Consider the following 17,650-nt stretch of genomic DNA (forward strand, 5'->3'; position numbering starts at 1 on the left):
TTGACGGGTCTTGACCGACAAACTGATAGGCATACAACGAAGTGATCTTATAAGAGTCCCTTTATAGGGCTCCGTAGGTACCCGAAGAGTGCCAACGGGATCCTCCCCTGTCCGTCCATCCGCCCGTCTGTCTGTCAGCGGACTGCAGACATTTTCACAGAATTCGAATTTTTATTGCCGCTATAGCAACAAATAATAAAAATTTCAAAATGGCCGCCATGAAGATTTCAAAAAATTTAAAAGTGTTATTTCATGTACGATGGTACGGAACCCTTCGTGGCGAGTCCGACTTGCGCTTGACAGGTTTTTTTTCTGGGGGCACAGAATCTTAACATCCTGGACCTCTACGGACGTACGGACGACCCGACGTCTACGGAGTAGAGCCGTATGTACCTCGCACCTAATATATCTGATCTCAGTACCTAGGTAAAGTCTAGGTATACCTAAAGGAATAAATTAGCCCTATCAGCTGTTATGGGTAATCTCGTGATTGCAACTGCAACTAAGCCAGGAGCTGGGCTGGAATTCTGCTACAATCCTGTGCTCGTTTCCATTGTATTAATATAATATTTTAGAATGATAACATAATTTATTTTATTACTAGCTTATGCCCGTGACTTCATCCGTGTGGACTACACAAATTTCAGACCCCTATTTTACCCCCTTAGGGATTGAATTTTCAAAAATCCTTTTTTAGCGGATGCCTACGTCATAATAGCTATCTGCACGCCAAATTCAGCCCGATCCGTCCAGTAGTTTGACCTGTGCATTGATAGATCAGTCAGTCAATCAGTCAGTCACCTTTTGTCTTTTATATATTTGGATTTTGTTGCGTTCAACCCATCAGTTGATATGATGATAGCAAAGAGACATTAAAACAATTTACACATATATAAACTTTAAATACAAATACCGGATTTCAGACAAAACAACCGGGAGAGTATAACCCGTTTACTAAAAGATTTTTTTAAAAAGAATATTAGCCAAATTGCTGACTAACATTCCCCTTTCCCCTCCAATTAAGCGTAAAGCTGTGGGATTTGAACCGGTGACCTTACAGTTTTCAGTCCGCTCCTATAACCATTGAGCTATTGAGGCTAACTATATCTAGTATCGTAGTACGTGTATCAGCGACAAAGATGCGAATATGCACGTAGGTACTACGAATTATTGTCTGCCACTTGTTGAATATTTAATTTTTTTTAATTTTTAATCGACGCCAGGTCCAATCTTTTAGTAAACGGGTTGTACAATAATAAATAAATAAATAAATAAATGAATAAATAAACAATCTTTTATTTCAGACCAGTCTTAGTCCATATTTAAATTTACAACTATACATTTACTAGAGTTAGTGTGTTAGTAACAATATTTCCTTATAGTTATGTTAGTAATGTTAGTGCTTATTGATTTAAATAAAGTGGCCTAACGTGGCAGCTCTAGGCGCCCGGTGGCCACAGCCACCCAGTGAACACTGGAACAATGGAAACAGATCGCATTATACGCTATACCGGGCAGAGAGCGGTATAAATAAGACAAGATATTATCTACTGGCCCCCCGCCAGCCGCACCTGACTTTAGCGCGGCCGCCAAAGATAACAGCTGTATCTACACTTTAGGCAAATACACAGAGCTGCGCGGCTAAATACCGGAGACTCGGGAAATCTACACCCAGGTAAATATGCAACAAGAAATAGACAAGATAAAGTTCAAAGCTATACGTCTTCATGACAAGATCTGTTGAAACGAATGCTTTAACTTATTACAACTTATCCTATCTATTTAAATTATATATCTAAACTGCGTATGCATTAACACTGCTGCACCAAATAAAATATAGTTTTAGTAATGTATGAATATATATATAGTATAGTATAAATATAGTATAGTATATAATATAATATAATATAGTATGATTGAGGTCGATGAACTTTGTCAGCCCTAGCACAGACTACGGTCTATTTGAGCTGCAAACTGCCAACACCAGTCTCGGCTTTTTATCTAGTGCTTTGGTCTAAAAGTGTGGTGTAAATTATTCACTTTTCGTTTTGTCTAAATAAAAAAAAATAATAAAAAAAAAATACACTGTTACTCATGCTGAAAATAAAGTTCAAAGCTATACACTGTTACTCATGCTGAAGATAAAGTTCAAAGCTATACACTGTTACTCATGCTGAAGATAAAGTTCAAAGCTATACACTGTTACTCATGCTGAAAATAAAGTTCAAAGCTATACACTGTTACTCATGCTGAAGATAAAGTTCAAAGCTATACACTGTTACTCATGCTGAAGATAAAGTTCAAAGCTATACACTGTTACTCATGCTGAAAATAAAGTTCAAAGCTATACACTGTTACTCATGCTGAAGATAAAGTTCAAAGCTATACACTGCTACTCATGCTAAAGATAAAGTTCAAAGCTATACACTGTTACTCATGCTAAAGATAAAGTTCAAAGCTATACACTGTTACTCATGCTAAAGATAAAGTTCAAAGCTATACACTGTTACTCATGCTAAAGATAAAGTTCAAAGCTATACACTGTTACTCATGCTAAAGATAAAGTTCAAAGCTATACACTGTTACTCATGCTAAAGATAAAGTTCAAAGCTATACACTGTTACTCATGCTAAAGATAAAGTTCAAAGCTATACACTGTTACTCATGCTGAAGAAAAATAAAACCGATCAAGTGCTATTTGGACTTACGAGTCCAAATCGCAGTTTCCCTGAGGGATAAGATCCGAAATGAGGAGATCCGCAGGAGAACCAATATCACTGACATAGCCCAAACTATTAGCAAGCTGAAGCGGCAGTGGGCAGGTCATGCCTGTCGCAGAGGCGTTGGCCGTTGGAACCGGAAAGTCCTTGAGTGGAGACCGCGTTAGTGTGGGACGCCCTCCAGCACGATGGACCGACGATATAAAGAGGCTGGTGGGAAGTGGCTGGATGAGGAAGGCTTAGGACCGGGTGTGGTGGCGCTCTTTAGGGAAGGCCTATGTCCAACAGTGGACGTCCACAGGCTGGTGATGATGATGATGTGATCACAAATTCACGGTTTTCAGATTTTTTCCGTTATATCTGCTATAAGATCTACCTACCTGTCAAATTTCATGATTCTATGTCAACGGAAATTACCCTGTAGGTTTCTTGACAGACAGTCAGACAACAAAGTGATTCTATAAGGGTTCCGTTTTACCTTTTGAGGTACGGAACCCTAATAAGAAGAAAAGGCACTGGCAAAATGTAATTATCAGGGTACGCCGCCGTAGGTCAGATTTTATCTAAATCCATAATGAGAAATCGTTTTTGCAAGAAGATAATATGATTACATTTTTGTTCCATTTATCAAAGTTTTTGTTTCAATATCTGGAGGCCGCCGGCAGATGGCGCTCTAATTAATTTCCATAACCTGCTGATAAATTGAACTTTCTGTGGAATTAAACGTGGATTTATTAAAATGTCTAGTATGATTTTGCAATTATTTTATGTTGAGTCGAAATCGCCAATATTTTTTTACGTTTAGATTATTTTTCTTTGAAATCGCTAAGTTTACTTTTTCCGCGCAAATAATATCTAAATATATAAAAGGAAAAGGTGACTGACTGACTGACTGACTGACTGACTGACTGACTGACTGACTGACTGACTGATCTATCAACGCACAGCTCAAACTACTGGACGGATCGGGCTGAAATTTGGCATGCAGATAGCTATTGTAACGTAGACGTCTGCTAAGAAAGTATTTTTGAAAATTCAACTCCTAAGGGGGTGAAATAGGGGTTTGAAATTTGTGTAGTCCACGCGGACGAAGTCGCGAGCATAAGCTAGTTCTTAATAAAATTCTTTTTTATGTGTAGGTGGTGTAATCACTACCCCTATTATAAATGCGAAAGTGTGTTTGTTTATTGGTTTGTTGGTTAATTGATTTGTTGGTTTGTCCTTCAATCGCGTCGCAACGGATCGACGTGATTTTTTACAGGGGTATAGATAAAGACCTGGAGAGTGACATAGGCTACTTTTTATCCCGGAAAATCAAAGAATTCCCCCGGGATTTTTAAAAACCTAACTCCACGCGTACGAAGTCGCGGGCATTAGCTAGTAAAACAAATAAATTGACGATCTTCTTCTCTTCCCTTTGCCTTTATCAAATCACAAGATAACCGTGATTTCATCCACGAGGATTTAGGTTTCTAAAAATCCCATGGAAACTCTTCTGATGTTTCTGGAATAAAAAGTATGCGTCTTCCGGATGCAAGCGAATTTCGTTTTAAACGTCAAAATCTGTTAAGTGTAAGTTTAGTTAGTGACTGAACTAACTAACTGACTGACAGACAGGATTTTAGCCGATGATGTGGCATCCGTTTCACTTTACGGCAGCCATTTTAAGCTGGTATATTTTTCATCATTAATATTGCTTAGATATTTTGCTATAACAGTTTCTTAAGTTTACAAGTTTTTATTCCGTCGTAAGTTACATTTGGACCTCTGTACCCGTAGTACAAGATTTTACGTCTCACGAAATCAAACCAAATTCGAGAGTCGAAATACTTCCGCGTTACAGTAAAATGGACCTAAACAGCCTTGAATTGAAGTCAAATATTCAATGCCACTGATTTTAATTTCGCAATGTTTCCGCTTGGAGCGCTGGCTGTAGAAGTGTAGACAAACATGAGCTTTAAAACAAGGCGTTTAAGATCCAGTTTACTGTAACGCGGAAGTATTTCGACTCTCGAATTTGGTTTGGTTTGGTGAGACGTAAAATCTTGTACTACGGGTACTGTAGTTTGAAGTATGGCACTACAAAAGCTAGCAAGTGTATCGTTAAGCTATGAATCGTCAAGAACCTACTACAAATGTATCAAGATGGGTTTAAGGAGAATGTGAGACACTTTCGGTGACACCACTTGTCCCTTACCGCACTCGGAATAAAATGAATGCTGAACAGCACTCCGCACTCTGAGGTCCGCCACCTACCATCGTTAGTCAGGTGATGGCTGTGGCCCAAGGCATAGGATATCTATAAAATATATCTATACTCAGTGGCGTGCACAGGAGTTGAAGCCAGGGTATGCATTTAGGTAAGAACTTATTTTACGGCAGGTTATAATGAAAAATAAGCATTGCAATTACAATGAGGGTAAGCAGTGCGTTTATGCCTCTATGAACTGCACGCCACTGTCTATACTATACAAATACATCATCAGCCGGTGGACGTCCACTGTTGGACATAGGCCTTCCCTAAAGAGCTTCCCACCAGCCTCGTTATATCGTCGGTCCATCGTGCTAGAGGGCGTCCCACACAAATACATATAGAAGACATATCATGACTGACTAACAGACTGATCTACCAATGCCAAGCCTAAGTTTGCATTTCTACTAACGCTGAGCTGAGCGGAGTGGAGCGGAGGAGAGCACTGAAAAGTGGTAAGTGTTTCCATTGAAGCAGAACGGGGCGGAGTGGAGCTAAGCTGAGCTGAGCAGACTGGAACTGGCTGCATTGAGAAGTGATCCGATCAGTAAAATTTGTCTACCCTACCCGCCGCGCCGCATCGTTGCAGTGATATTTAATTACTTAAATGCATATAATTCCGAAAAGTTAGAGTTGTGTGCCCGGGATCGAACCCCCGACCTCCGATTAGAAGGCGGACATCCTAACCTGTAGATGCGTGGATGACTATTTAAAAGATTTTTCTTGCAGTTGTAAAATGATTTATTGAGCGCAGACCGTTGGTTAGTTTTTAAACAAGAAGAACAAAGGAATTTATGAAAACGTCAATTGATACAAAAAATATATAGAAAATTGCGGGTGGTTATAAAAATATTATGTTGCATGAACTAAAGATGGGCGTTATTGGCTATTTACGGCAACGGTTAATCAACAGTTACTTAGTTTCAATACCGATATTGTTAACCGTTGCTGAATATCGGTATCAGAGTTGTGTTTCAACTAATTTAATATGCGCAACGCGCAGCGGTTTCCGTAGTAGTAACTAAGCTAGCTGCCGTATCAATACCGTCTGTATAGCTAGCGCGCGCATATTCACTAAAATAAAACCAATTTTACTTTCATGAATATCGTGAAGTAATCACAACCTTAAGTTCATAGCAGTAAAGTTTAATTTGATCATTGACATAGGTCAAACTATAGTGGACGCCTGCACGAATAGTTTGCCACAGTCCAGTTAACCAAAAACATTTCATGAAGATTGATAAACCAAAGAGGACCTTATCTCTATTACTCTAAGGCTAACTGTATTTAGAATGATAGATCAAAGTGTAATGGACAAGTACTTGTACAGTTAAGCCTTAGCGTAATAGAGATAAGGTCGGCTTTGGTTTACCAAGTTCTTAGTTACTAAGCCGGTAGCCAATAACCGCTCCTTCTCAGCTTTCAGTGAAAGAAAGAAAGAGAAGGCATAATTATTGCGTTTCTAGTTACCAAAAAACCAAACAATGCATTGTCAGTTGCCAGTTGGCAGTGTTGCGTTGTCAGGTGGTTCGTCATAGATGATAACTGAAAACCGTTGTTAGCTACGACAATAACGCTATGGTACGCTATAGGCACGGCAGCGGTTTTCAGTTAAGTTAAGCTATAGCGGACACATGTCTAGCATGAACTGACATTTGGAAAAGATAATAAATGTGTGATTTTAAATTATTAATGATTGATTCCAAAATATTAAACATGAGTTATAAAAGTGACTAATTTATATATATACAATAACAAAAATACTATAAAGAAACAATTAAATAATTAAGTGAACGATAAAATTATGAGTCGACGAATTGGTACGCATTTGCCGCGAAGATGTTGTAGGCGCTTCAACATAACCTAGTATAGATTTTATTATAAGTACATATTGGGGCCGATTCTCTTGTACACAATATCTAAACTAAACTAAATTAACGGGTCTAAATCTAGTGCTATCCTTTTCCGCAAGCAACATTATGAAAGGGATAGCAATAGATTTAGACGTGTCATTTTAGTTTAGTTTAAAGTTTGTGTAAAACGGAATTAGCCACATTGTGGCTAATTCCGTTGTGCACAATCTCTTTCATAATGTTGCTTGCGGAAAAGGATGGCACTAGATTTAGACCTGTTAATTTAGTTTAGTTTAGAGATTGTGTACAAGAGAATCGGCCTCATTATTAGTATAGATTTGATCATTCAGAACCTATTTTTGTACATAAACGCTATAGCTCATGCATTGAACCAACCAGTTTCGCTGAAAAACAATCCTTCAGAGGATCAGAGAGCAGATAAGTCGTGACGGAGGAGGGATGTCGAGCGGGTCGAGGATTACCTACGCACTGTTTATTTTGGGAGGTATCACTACGGTACTCTGTTGGGTGACTGATAAGTGATAACACTTAAAATTGATGAGTGCAATTAGTGGAAAATACATAATATAATCTCATTGACTCTCCGAGTGACTCTGACCTTTCTCATGGCCTCATAAGAAAGCTCAGAATCACTCAGCGGGCGATTGAGAGAGCTATGCTTGGAGTTTCTTTACGTGATCAAATCAGATATGAGGAGATCCGTAGGAGAACTAGAGTAACCGACATAGCTCAACGGGTTGCGAAGCTGAAGTGGCAATGGGCAGAGCACACAGTTCGTAAAACCGATAGACGTTGGGGTCCCAAGGTGTTCGAATGGCGACCTCGCACCGGAAGACGCAGCGTTGGAGGACTCAACGCAGGTTTGTTAATTTTAAGCGTAAAATTAACAAACCTGCGAGACCAAACCAAACAAGATTAAAATAAAAAAGTACGTCATTATGCTGTGACGTCACATTCCAGTATTTCATAGAATATCGCATGTTCGCGTGCGCGTTTAGACGTTTGATAAAAAGTTACTGATTTGACTAGTTGTCAAATACCGTTTATTACCTAAATACTTAAATATCATAACGTCCAGCAGTCTAATTAATAAGTAAGATCAGTGATGTAGTAAAATAAGTCTATGAGTAAGATGGACTTGAAAGGTGTATCTCGTCTCGTTCTATGAAGAGGCTCCTTTCATTAGATAATAATTTGTCGCGTGAAAGCTCGCCAAAGAAGTCTTTACAAATACTTGTTTAGCTCTGGAAATGCTATAATTATCTCTGATATTAAATAAGCAGGGCAGGGCGGGTTAATTAGGAAATGGAATGAACTTACCATTTTTGCTGATTATATTTTGGAAATTTATAGTTTAAAATCCATATATATAAAAGGAAAAGGTGACTGACTGACTGAATGACTGACTGACTGACTGACTGATCTATCAACGCACAGCTCAAACTACTGGACGGATCGGGCTGAAATTTGGCATGCAGATAGCTATTATGACGTAGGCATCCGCTAAGAAAGGATTTTTGAAAATTCAACTCCTAAGGGGGTGAAATAGGGTTTTGAAATTTTGTAGTCCACGCGGACGAAGTCGCGAGCATAAGCTAGTATTGTAATAAATTAGTACTTATCATCATAAACATCATCATCAACCTCTAGCGTCCGTCAGATGTTTTATTTGCAATAAATATATCTTAAGCTTTTACAAAATTATAGGATGTTTTTCGAGATTTTTTTTGTCGTATATATTATCAGCAATGATCAGTAGGTACGATCACCTGGCTTCGTTTTTGCCAGCGTTCTGATAACACCCTGTATTTACGTGGCACAAGACTCAGTGGAGTTGAAAGAAAGAAAGAAAGAAGAAAGAAATAAAACTTTTATTTGATCACAATACTACAATAAAGTTTAAGTTTTATTGTATAAAAAAAAAAAAAAAAAAAAAAAACTATTAATAAAAAAAAAAAAAAAAAAAAAAACCTTGAAAGCTAATTAAGTCAATCTACATAATTAAACTGATAAGTAAAAAATAATAATAATAAAAATATACTATATGTTGGGATGTTCAGATTTCGTTCAGGACTACATTCGACCAAATATTATGCATTATACATTGGTAACTCGCCCGATGATAACCCTCCTGTGACCCTTAACGGAGTCCCCCTGAAAAGAGTAGCAGAGTTTAAATATCTAGGGCATATTGTTACAGAGGACATAGAGAGGGAGCGCAGGGCGATGGCGGTTTGATGCAATATGGTAGCCCGTAGGTTCGCACGTTGCAACAAACAAGTAATTACAAAAAAAATAAAAACCGACTTCGATACACAAACACTAAAAATTGAAAAATAATTTAATTTATTACCGAATATATTATGTATTAAGGAACAAAAAGGCTATAATAATAATAATAATATTATGTATACAAGAGTTAATATAGTTCCATAATAATACTTTTTGGTGCCGGTGCCAATTAGCTTTAGCTGCGCGAATCGTCTAGACTTCATATTTTTATGAGACTCCACAATGGCATCTCATTGGCACCGACCCCAAAAAATATTATTATGGAACTATATTAACTTTTGTATACATAATATATTCGGTAATAAATTAAATTATTTTTCAATTTTTAGTGTTTGTGTATGGAAGTCGGTTTTTATTTTTTTTGTAAAAATATTTTATTTCACAATTTTTAGTGACCCCATGGAATTATGCTATGACTGGTTAAAAATCTACTGTTTACTAAGCTATTACACTGATCGCGAGCAATTTACTCTTATCCGTTGAGGAGTTCCAGTATCTATCTTCGAAGATGTTCATCAGATCTTCACCAAATTTAAATGGGACCAACTTTGAAGTATACCCTTTCAAACAAAAAAATAATTTTCAAAATCGGTCCAGGCGTCTTCGAGTAATCGGGGAACATACATAAAAAAAACGTGTAACCTGTGGGTGTCATATACATACAACAATAGATTCAGAGTGCTGATGGGGCTGCCGAGGTGCTGCAGCGCGTCGCTGATGTTTGTGGAGGCTCATACCGACGATTTTTATGCAATCATGAAAAAAAGAGCAGCTTCAGTGATGAGCAGAATCCGAGGTAGTTCCAACGGTATTCTGAAAACTTTATCTGAAAAACTAGATAATCCATTTATGAGACACTGGGTTGGTTTGCACATGCACTCTCAGTGTCTCATGGGTGGTACATTCCTAGACAAATAAAATGGTTCATAAAAGAGCCTACTTACTAACATAGTCATTAGCAATTCATTTTATTACTAACAAAATCGATGTAATATCTGAAATAAAGATGATTATTATTATATATTTTATTATTATTATAAAAACTTGATCATCATTTGTAATCGTGCGTGTCGTCATGCATAAGAAGGCCACTCGGAGTCAATGCCGCGTCGTAGGTGGGGCATTCACCTGAGGTTTACACGCTATACATTGCGGGTTTGAATAATACTTAATCACTATGAGGCAAATATTTATTGATATTGGATTGTGTTTAGGTAGTATAACAATAACGCTAAGTTTTTGCCAGCGTTCTGGTGACACCCTGTATAAATTCGCCTTTCCACAAAATATCTATATTAAGCATACCACACCACAGGTTCACGTGAAACGGGTCCCTATATAGGGTACAGAGGATACAATGGTATTTGATAAATCCGTGAAGGGACCCGGCCCAATCGACATTCCTTTGTCAAAGGCCTCTGAAAGACCTACCTTTCTCATTCAGATACGTCAAGAATCGACATTGAGGTGGGAACACAACTCGTACTAGGGATATAAAAGAACCGGGAATAACCGTGATAGCCTAGTGGTTAAAATGTCGATCTCCTACTCGGGAGGTCGGGGGTTCTATCCTGGGCACGCACTTTTATCTTTTCGGAATTATGTGCGTTTTAAACAATTAACTATCATTTGCTGTAACGGTGAACATCACGGGAATCTGTAATGCCTGAGAGTTCTCAATAATGTGCTCAAAGGTGTGTAAATTATGCCGCGCATTGGGCCAGCGTGGCAGACCATGGCCTAAGCCCTTCTCATTCTAGAGGAGACCCGTACTCAGTACTGGGCCGGCTATGGGTTTTGATGATGATGATTATTGATTAGATAAACCAAATAAATTTGATATTGTGTTCGGCTTTGTATGAGGTTCGGAAATACATACCTACCACTTTTCTATTCTATTTCTACCCTATCACTAAGACTCCACTGTCCGTTCGTTTGTCCGTCAGTCTGTCTGTCAGCGGGCTATGTCTCCTGAACCATAATAAGTAGAGACCTGACATTTTCACAGAATATGTATGAATTCTATTGCTGCTTTAACAATAAGTATTAAAAATTTCAAAATTGCTGCAACGTAAATAAAAATATATTAAAAAGTGTTATTTCTTGTACGATGGTACGGAACCCTCCTGTGCGAGTCCGACTCGCACTGGACCGATTTTTTTGCTGGCAAAGCCTCGAGTCTCTTTAATATCAGTTCGAATAATGTTCGAGTTTAGTGGTCCCTAATTATTCAACAGGCTTATTCACGTTGGACAATAGGATGGCACTCGTGTAAAAATACCGCGAAGCTCGAATAGCATTCAATAATGTAAAGGGCCCGAGCCCTACAAGATTAACCCCATGCTGAGAAAGCAATAACGACGGGTGAGGAACTCCCATAACACTTCAATAAATTGATGCGATTGCTCGACTCGACTCGACTCGAATTGATTTATTGTACTTCAATATTTAGAATCTATATAGTTATATCCATACTAGTTATATTTATATTTTAAACTAGCTGCCCTGACGAACTTCGTTCCGCCTAACAGTCGATTCAAATTTTTAAAATTTTTCGCTCCGTAAGAACCATCCTCGTACTTCAAGGAATATTATAAAAAAAGAATTAGAGAAATCGGTTCAGCTGTTTTCGAGATTTGCGATGAGCAACACATTTAGTGATTCATTTTTATATTATAGAAGATAAGTATGATCTGTATGTCACCCGAGCGAAGCCGGGGCGGGCCAGCTCTAGTAAATTATAAAGGAGAGACTTGAACATGGAACCTCCAGATCCTCTTCCTTACAAATTGAAGAGCTATCTATCATCACTAGGCCTGCAAGTCGTCATAATGAAATTTCATTGTTCGCAACAGAATCGTATTCAAATTGCGCTAAAACGCGTTAAACAAAGGAAGTCGGACGACCGCCGGCTTTTCGCAAAAATTTAATTTCTACTCGTCCAATTTTCAATTTTGGGGCGACGCGACATAAAGAGAGCAAGCTGCGGGATTTGTTAAATTAAAAACGATAGAATTATATTTCGTGAGATGAAATAGGAGTGGCAGCAAATTCAAAATAAGTTAAGTTCAAAACTGTATTGAAAAACAACCACTTTCATTGTTTTTAGGTTTCCGTATCTCAAAAGGAAAAACGGAACCCTTATATTATGATCACTTTGTTGTGTGTCTTGTCTGACTGCCGTCGGTCAGTCAACAAACCTACAGGGTCCCGTTGACCTAGAGTCACGAAATTTGGCAAGTAGGTAGGTCTTATAGCAGATATTTAGGGAAAAATCTGAAAACCGTGAATTTGTGGTTACATCATAATAATATAATGTTGGTTAAAAACCCTAGAAGTCAAAAAGCATCGACTTTTACGCAAAATTGAAGTGCTTAACAAAATTCCTTAATTCGCAACAGTGGAAATCCTCAAATTGTGCTTAAACAAAAGAAATGATCGTGATTGTTCGGCTTGTTCATGAAAATTACATTTTTCGCCAAAAAAGTTTTTGCTGACTTGACGAAATGGAAGATTTTTACTTTTTGGACATGAAATTCTGTATTAATTCTACATTCATTTTAATTAGTTTATTTAAGTTTTGGTGAAAAAACAGGGGAGGTAGGTACTTTTGGAATTTAACTGAATCGAAATATATAAAAACTCTTTTCATTATTACACGAGTGTTCTATTCAGTTCTGTGTTTACATTACAACGTCGAAACAATACGGAGGTTGTTAGACGACAGAAAGTTGCTAATTATAACGATGCTCCCTACATACCTGCTCTCCTGGTACGAGGCATACGTGATGACACTCAACTAAACCTATTTCCTCATTTCTGAAGAGCCTAGGCTTGTTTTTAATTATAATTTTAAATTAATAAAGCCGGATTTAAATTAAAATATCATATTATTCTAATTATATCATCTACTATCTGTTTGACGAATACAATCATAAAAAGTTATAAAGAGAGTTTGCGAGCGCCAGACCTTCGTCATTTTATAAAAGCTGAAAGTTTCTTTTCGTTTTGTCCAAAACACATACAGCAGCACTCAGAGACGCATGAGCGAGACCAATAATTAATCTATGCAGAGACGCTTAATCGTTACTTAAGTTTAGTTAAAACGAGACAGAGCTATATCTTTCACATAAATCTGTCTCGTTTTAACTCAATCTTAAGTAACGATTAGCGACTCGAATGTACGGCTGATAGAGGAACAATCCGCGACTATGAAGTCTGCATCATGGTAGCTTTGGGAGATAACAACCTGTAAGTGTATTTTTTCCTATTTTCTTCGGAATAGTATTAGAATTCACGTCATGCATTGCCAGGTACTTACTATCGTGACAACCCCCTACCCCCTAGATACCCCTAAACCTTAACAATTTATTAAACGTTAAGGGTGTCTGACAGAGACAGATATTTTATTGATTACCTAGATAAAATGATTTAAGACGTCCAGATAATAGGTTTTGCTATAGTTTTAGTTTTCTCATCACCAACTGCACTCACACTTCGTGTATAAACTAGAAATATCAAGAAAAGTAATATTTGTGAAGCAAAATAAAGTCTTTTCTTTAAAATTCTACCCGCGCGTCAAGTGTTAACTTCATATCCGCTTGCGACCGGTGCGGGGCGGTAATAACCGGTATCAGGCGGATTGGAGCGGACCGGACCAATATCAGCTGAATTACACTGTAAGTAGATGTTTCTTTACTTTGTTACTTGACTTTTTTATAACAAATTCTTGGTTTCGTTCTCACCTGATAGTAAGTGACAAAGATCTTAAAGGAAATGGAGTCTCTAAATCTATTTAGAAAAGTCAACAGTTAAGTTGAATTACTTTCCGTTTACACAATTTAACAAAAACAAAAATCCGCAGACTAAAGTAGCATCATATAGTATATATAGTTTGTTATCATCTAGAAAGAGAAACTCGATTTTTGGGTCCGACCCAGGACTCGAACCCAGGACCTCATGATCCGGAGCCGAACAAGATAGTCACATGGGTTAGATGTCCCATATATATAAAATTCAAAGTCCTGACTGACTGACTAACTTATTACATCAACTCACAGCCAAAACCGTTGGTCCTAGAGACATGAAAGGAAGGTGTGTTATTTGTAAAGAGTAGGTAGGACTAAGAAAGGATTTTTCAAAATTCCACCCATAAGTGGGTTAAATGTGGGTTTGAAATTTATGTAGCCCACGCGGACGAAGTCGCGAGCATAAGCTAGTCTTTAGCTAAGCCACAATATCCAGATGAATACAAAACACGAGTATGTTATCAAAATATGTATGTATCCAAGTCAGTTCATTTACAGAATTCAATTTCTATGCAAATTGGATTAGTTATAGAATAGGCAGTAAGCTCCGTATGGTAATATATGTTGTCTCATATTTAAACCATGTTCCACATATTGAGATAAACGTTATATGGGGGTGTTTTTTGTGGTCTTGGGTTTGGATTAGAGCCTCGATAGCTCAACGGCTATGGAGCGGAGTGAAATCCGAAAGGTCGGCGGTTCAAACCCCACCCGTTGCACTATAAATTGTCGTACCTACAATTCAGTCAGTTCATTTACAGAATTAAATTTCTATGCAAATTCGATTACGCTTACAGTCTATTTTTTAGGGTTCCGTACCTCAAAAGGAAAAACGAAATCCTTATAGGATCACTTTGTTGTCTGTCTGTCAAGAAACCTACTTCCCGTTGACCTAGAATCATGAAATTTGGCAGGTAGGTAGGTCTTATAGCAGAAATTAGGGGTAAATCTGAAAACCGTGAATTTAGGGTTACATCACACAAAAAAATTGTGGTCATGAAATAATAGTTAGTATTTTCAATTTTCGAAGTAAGATAACTATATCAAGTGGGGTATCATATGAAAGGTCTTCACCTGTGCATTCTAAAACTGATTTTTATTTATTTTTATGCATAGTAACTACTACTCATATTATAAATGGGAAAGTGTGTTTGTTTCTTGGTTAATTGGTTCGTCCTTCAATCACATCGCAACAGAGTAAACAAATGGACAATTTTTTTGCATGGATATAGTTAGAGACCTAAAATCCCGGAAAATCAAAAAGTTTGTAACGGGATTATCAAAAAGTTTGTAACGGGATTATCAAAAAGTTTGTAACGGAATTATCAAAACCTAAATCCACGCGGACGAAGTCACGAATATCAGCTATTACAAAAACATAGCACAAATAATATGTTTTATTTTTAAAGTACACTCATATGTTATTGTGTCACAAGTCGGAACATTTTAGTTCTCACATTAGGAACATCATTACAGTAAGAGCCACATAATAGCAGTTGCGTCTGTTTTATATCTGCCGCGCGCTCTTAACCGGGTTAGGGTTGCCACATAAACATTCTTTTATTCGTATTGAAAAATTGCAACAGTAATAAAGAGAAATAGCTAAGAAGTGGACAGGGAGTCTATAGACCATTTATGTCTATAGACATATTGATATTATATAAATGATATTATGTCTTTCGTTCTTTCTTTCTTGCCTTATAGATATCTCTATCAGTGACCTGTGGCAGTAAGAGAGGTTGTAAAGGGAGAAGAATAGGTACAACAAAAATGGAAAGGAGGTGAGTAGTAAATACTTAAATAAAAGTTATTTGAAACACCTACATTTATGTAATACTTACGTAAACATAAGTATTACATAAATGTATACATAAATATAAGTAGATTTTTATTTATTTTTATGCATCATAGTTTTTGAATTATCGTGCAAAATGGCGAAAAAATACGACTGTAGTACGGAACCCTCATTGCACGAGCCTGACTCGCACTTGGCCGGTTTTTTATTTTGTATTGGAGCTTATGACATCTGTCGTAGATATAATCGCTTGTATTGTCACGGATGACGGATAGAACTCGGATGACTGAAGTGCAGACATCGAATAACAAAGAAATAACGTAGCATATAGCGTGTAGCACGTAGCATATATTTCGTAGCACGTAGCATGATGTTATATTATATTCTAAAGGTGGGTCTACGCTAGTCTAGCTACGCTAGCTAGAGCTACGCTACGTCTACGTCTAACCGAGCACAAGCGAAGCACAGGCGGAGCAGTTCACGGCTTCGTCGTTCGCGGCGTCAAATATGGACTTACAACGAACCTACAACGATCACTGTCCTCGATCACTGCGAGCGCGAAGCAAATCCCTTTGTGTTCGTCAAAAAACCGATAACAGGCGGAACGCAGCCGAGCACGAACGAAATGCTCGCAGCGCGCTCGTTTGAGGCTTGTAAGTCGGTCCACACTAGACGAATTGTGTTCGGCTCGTGCTCGGCTCGTGCTCGGTTCGGCTAGCGTAGACCCACCTTCATAGTTCGTAACCACTTTGCAATCTTAAATTAAAAATTTAGATCACTCGAGAGAGATGAAAGTTACCTACCATAATATTGTCGATACCGACTATAATTAGTCGGCGTCGAGTCCATTAATATGTAAATACTAGCTGGATATCCAGAAATCAGGTTGCAACGGAGCAACGGACCGACGTAACGTACCCATACTTATGCTTGGGTATACTTAAAGACACGGAGAGTGACATAGGGTACTTTTGAATCGGAAAATCGGAGTTCCTATGGATTTTTGAAAAGCTAAATCCACGAGGACGGAGTCACGAGCATTCGCTAGTAAAGATAGGACAGTAGATAGGTCGAGGTCGTATGCGGCAATTCTGAAAGAATACGTGATTTCGTCTCACATGAGCGGGTCACGTGTCACGGGTCACGTGTCACGGATACCGTATGTATCTCGCGTGCGGGTCACGCCTGACCTCCGTGACCAAATCACCACTGGGGACTGAAAACGTTCCGTAGAGACTAGTCCACAGTCTACGGAAACTGACAGTATGACAGCCTGCAATTTCCAGTAATGTCGACCTTTCTGTCACTAAGGCCTGCTCTATGGCCATAGATTCAATACTAATGTTATAAATGCGACAGTATACTTGTATGCTATTTTTTCATGGGCATTGTAAATTCGTCGTATTCAGGATTCCGTACGCGAAGACTACGAAGACTCCGCTGTCCGTCCGTCCATCGGTCTGTCTGTCAGCGGGCTGTATCTCGTGAACCGTATTAGTTAGAGATTTAAAATTATCACAGAATGTGTATTTTTATTGCCGCTATGACAACAAATAATAAAACTTTCAAGATAGCTACCATAAAAATAAAAGAAAAAGTGTTATTTCTTGTACGATGGTACGGAACACTTCGTGTGCAAATCCGGCTCACACTTGACTGATTTTTTAAAACTATAAATAAGTAAAAACTGGTGATTGGTCTTTCAGTTAAAAAGAAGAAAATAATACGTTTTTCAAGATTTTTGGTTTTTTTTTTCAATTCAGATAAAAGTTAGCCCTTGACTCAGGACTGCAATCTCACCTGGTGATAAGTGATGATACAGTCTAAGATGGAAGCGGGTTAACCTGGAAGGGGTATGGCAGTTTTTAATAAACCCATCCCCGTTTGGTTTCTACACGGCATCGTACCGG

The 17,650-nt window shown here is 38.0% G+C and overlaps 2 protein-coding genes across 2 annotated transcripts in view; one reads left to right on the plus strand and one right to left on the minus strand.

Moving 5' to 3' along the window:
• The window catches only part of LOC117987677 (monocarboxylate transporter 9-like), a 120,535-nt gene extending 105,510 nt beyond the window's left edge, over nucleotides 1-15,025 (plus strand). The window contains exon 7 of the transcript XR_011237452.1: nucleotides 15,012-15,025. The gene's annotated coding sequence lies outside the window, so the exon portion shown is untranslated. The remainder of the gene's footprint in view (nucleotides 1-15,011) is intronic.
• Nucleotides 1-17,650, minus strand: part of LOC117987489 (15-hydroxyprostaglandin dehydrogenase [NAD(+)]-like) — a 385,473-nt gene that overhangs the window by 42,905 nt on the left and 324,918 nt on the right. The gene's annotated exons all lie outside the window — the stretch shown is intronic.

The sequence above is a fragment of the Maniola hyperantus genome, chromosome 13 (assembly GCF_902806685.2).
Source record: "Maniola hyperantus chromosome 13, iAphHyp1.2, whole genome shotgun sequence".
NCBI classification, from domain to species: Eukaryota; Metazoa; Arthropoda; class Insecta; order Lepidoptera; family Nymphalidae; genus Maniola; species Maniola hyperantus.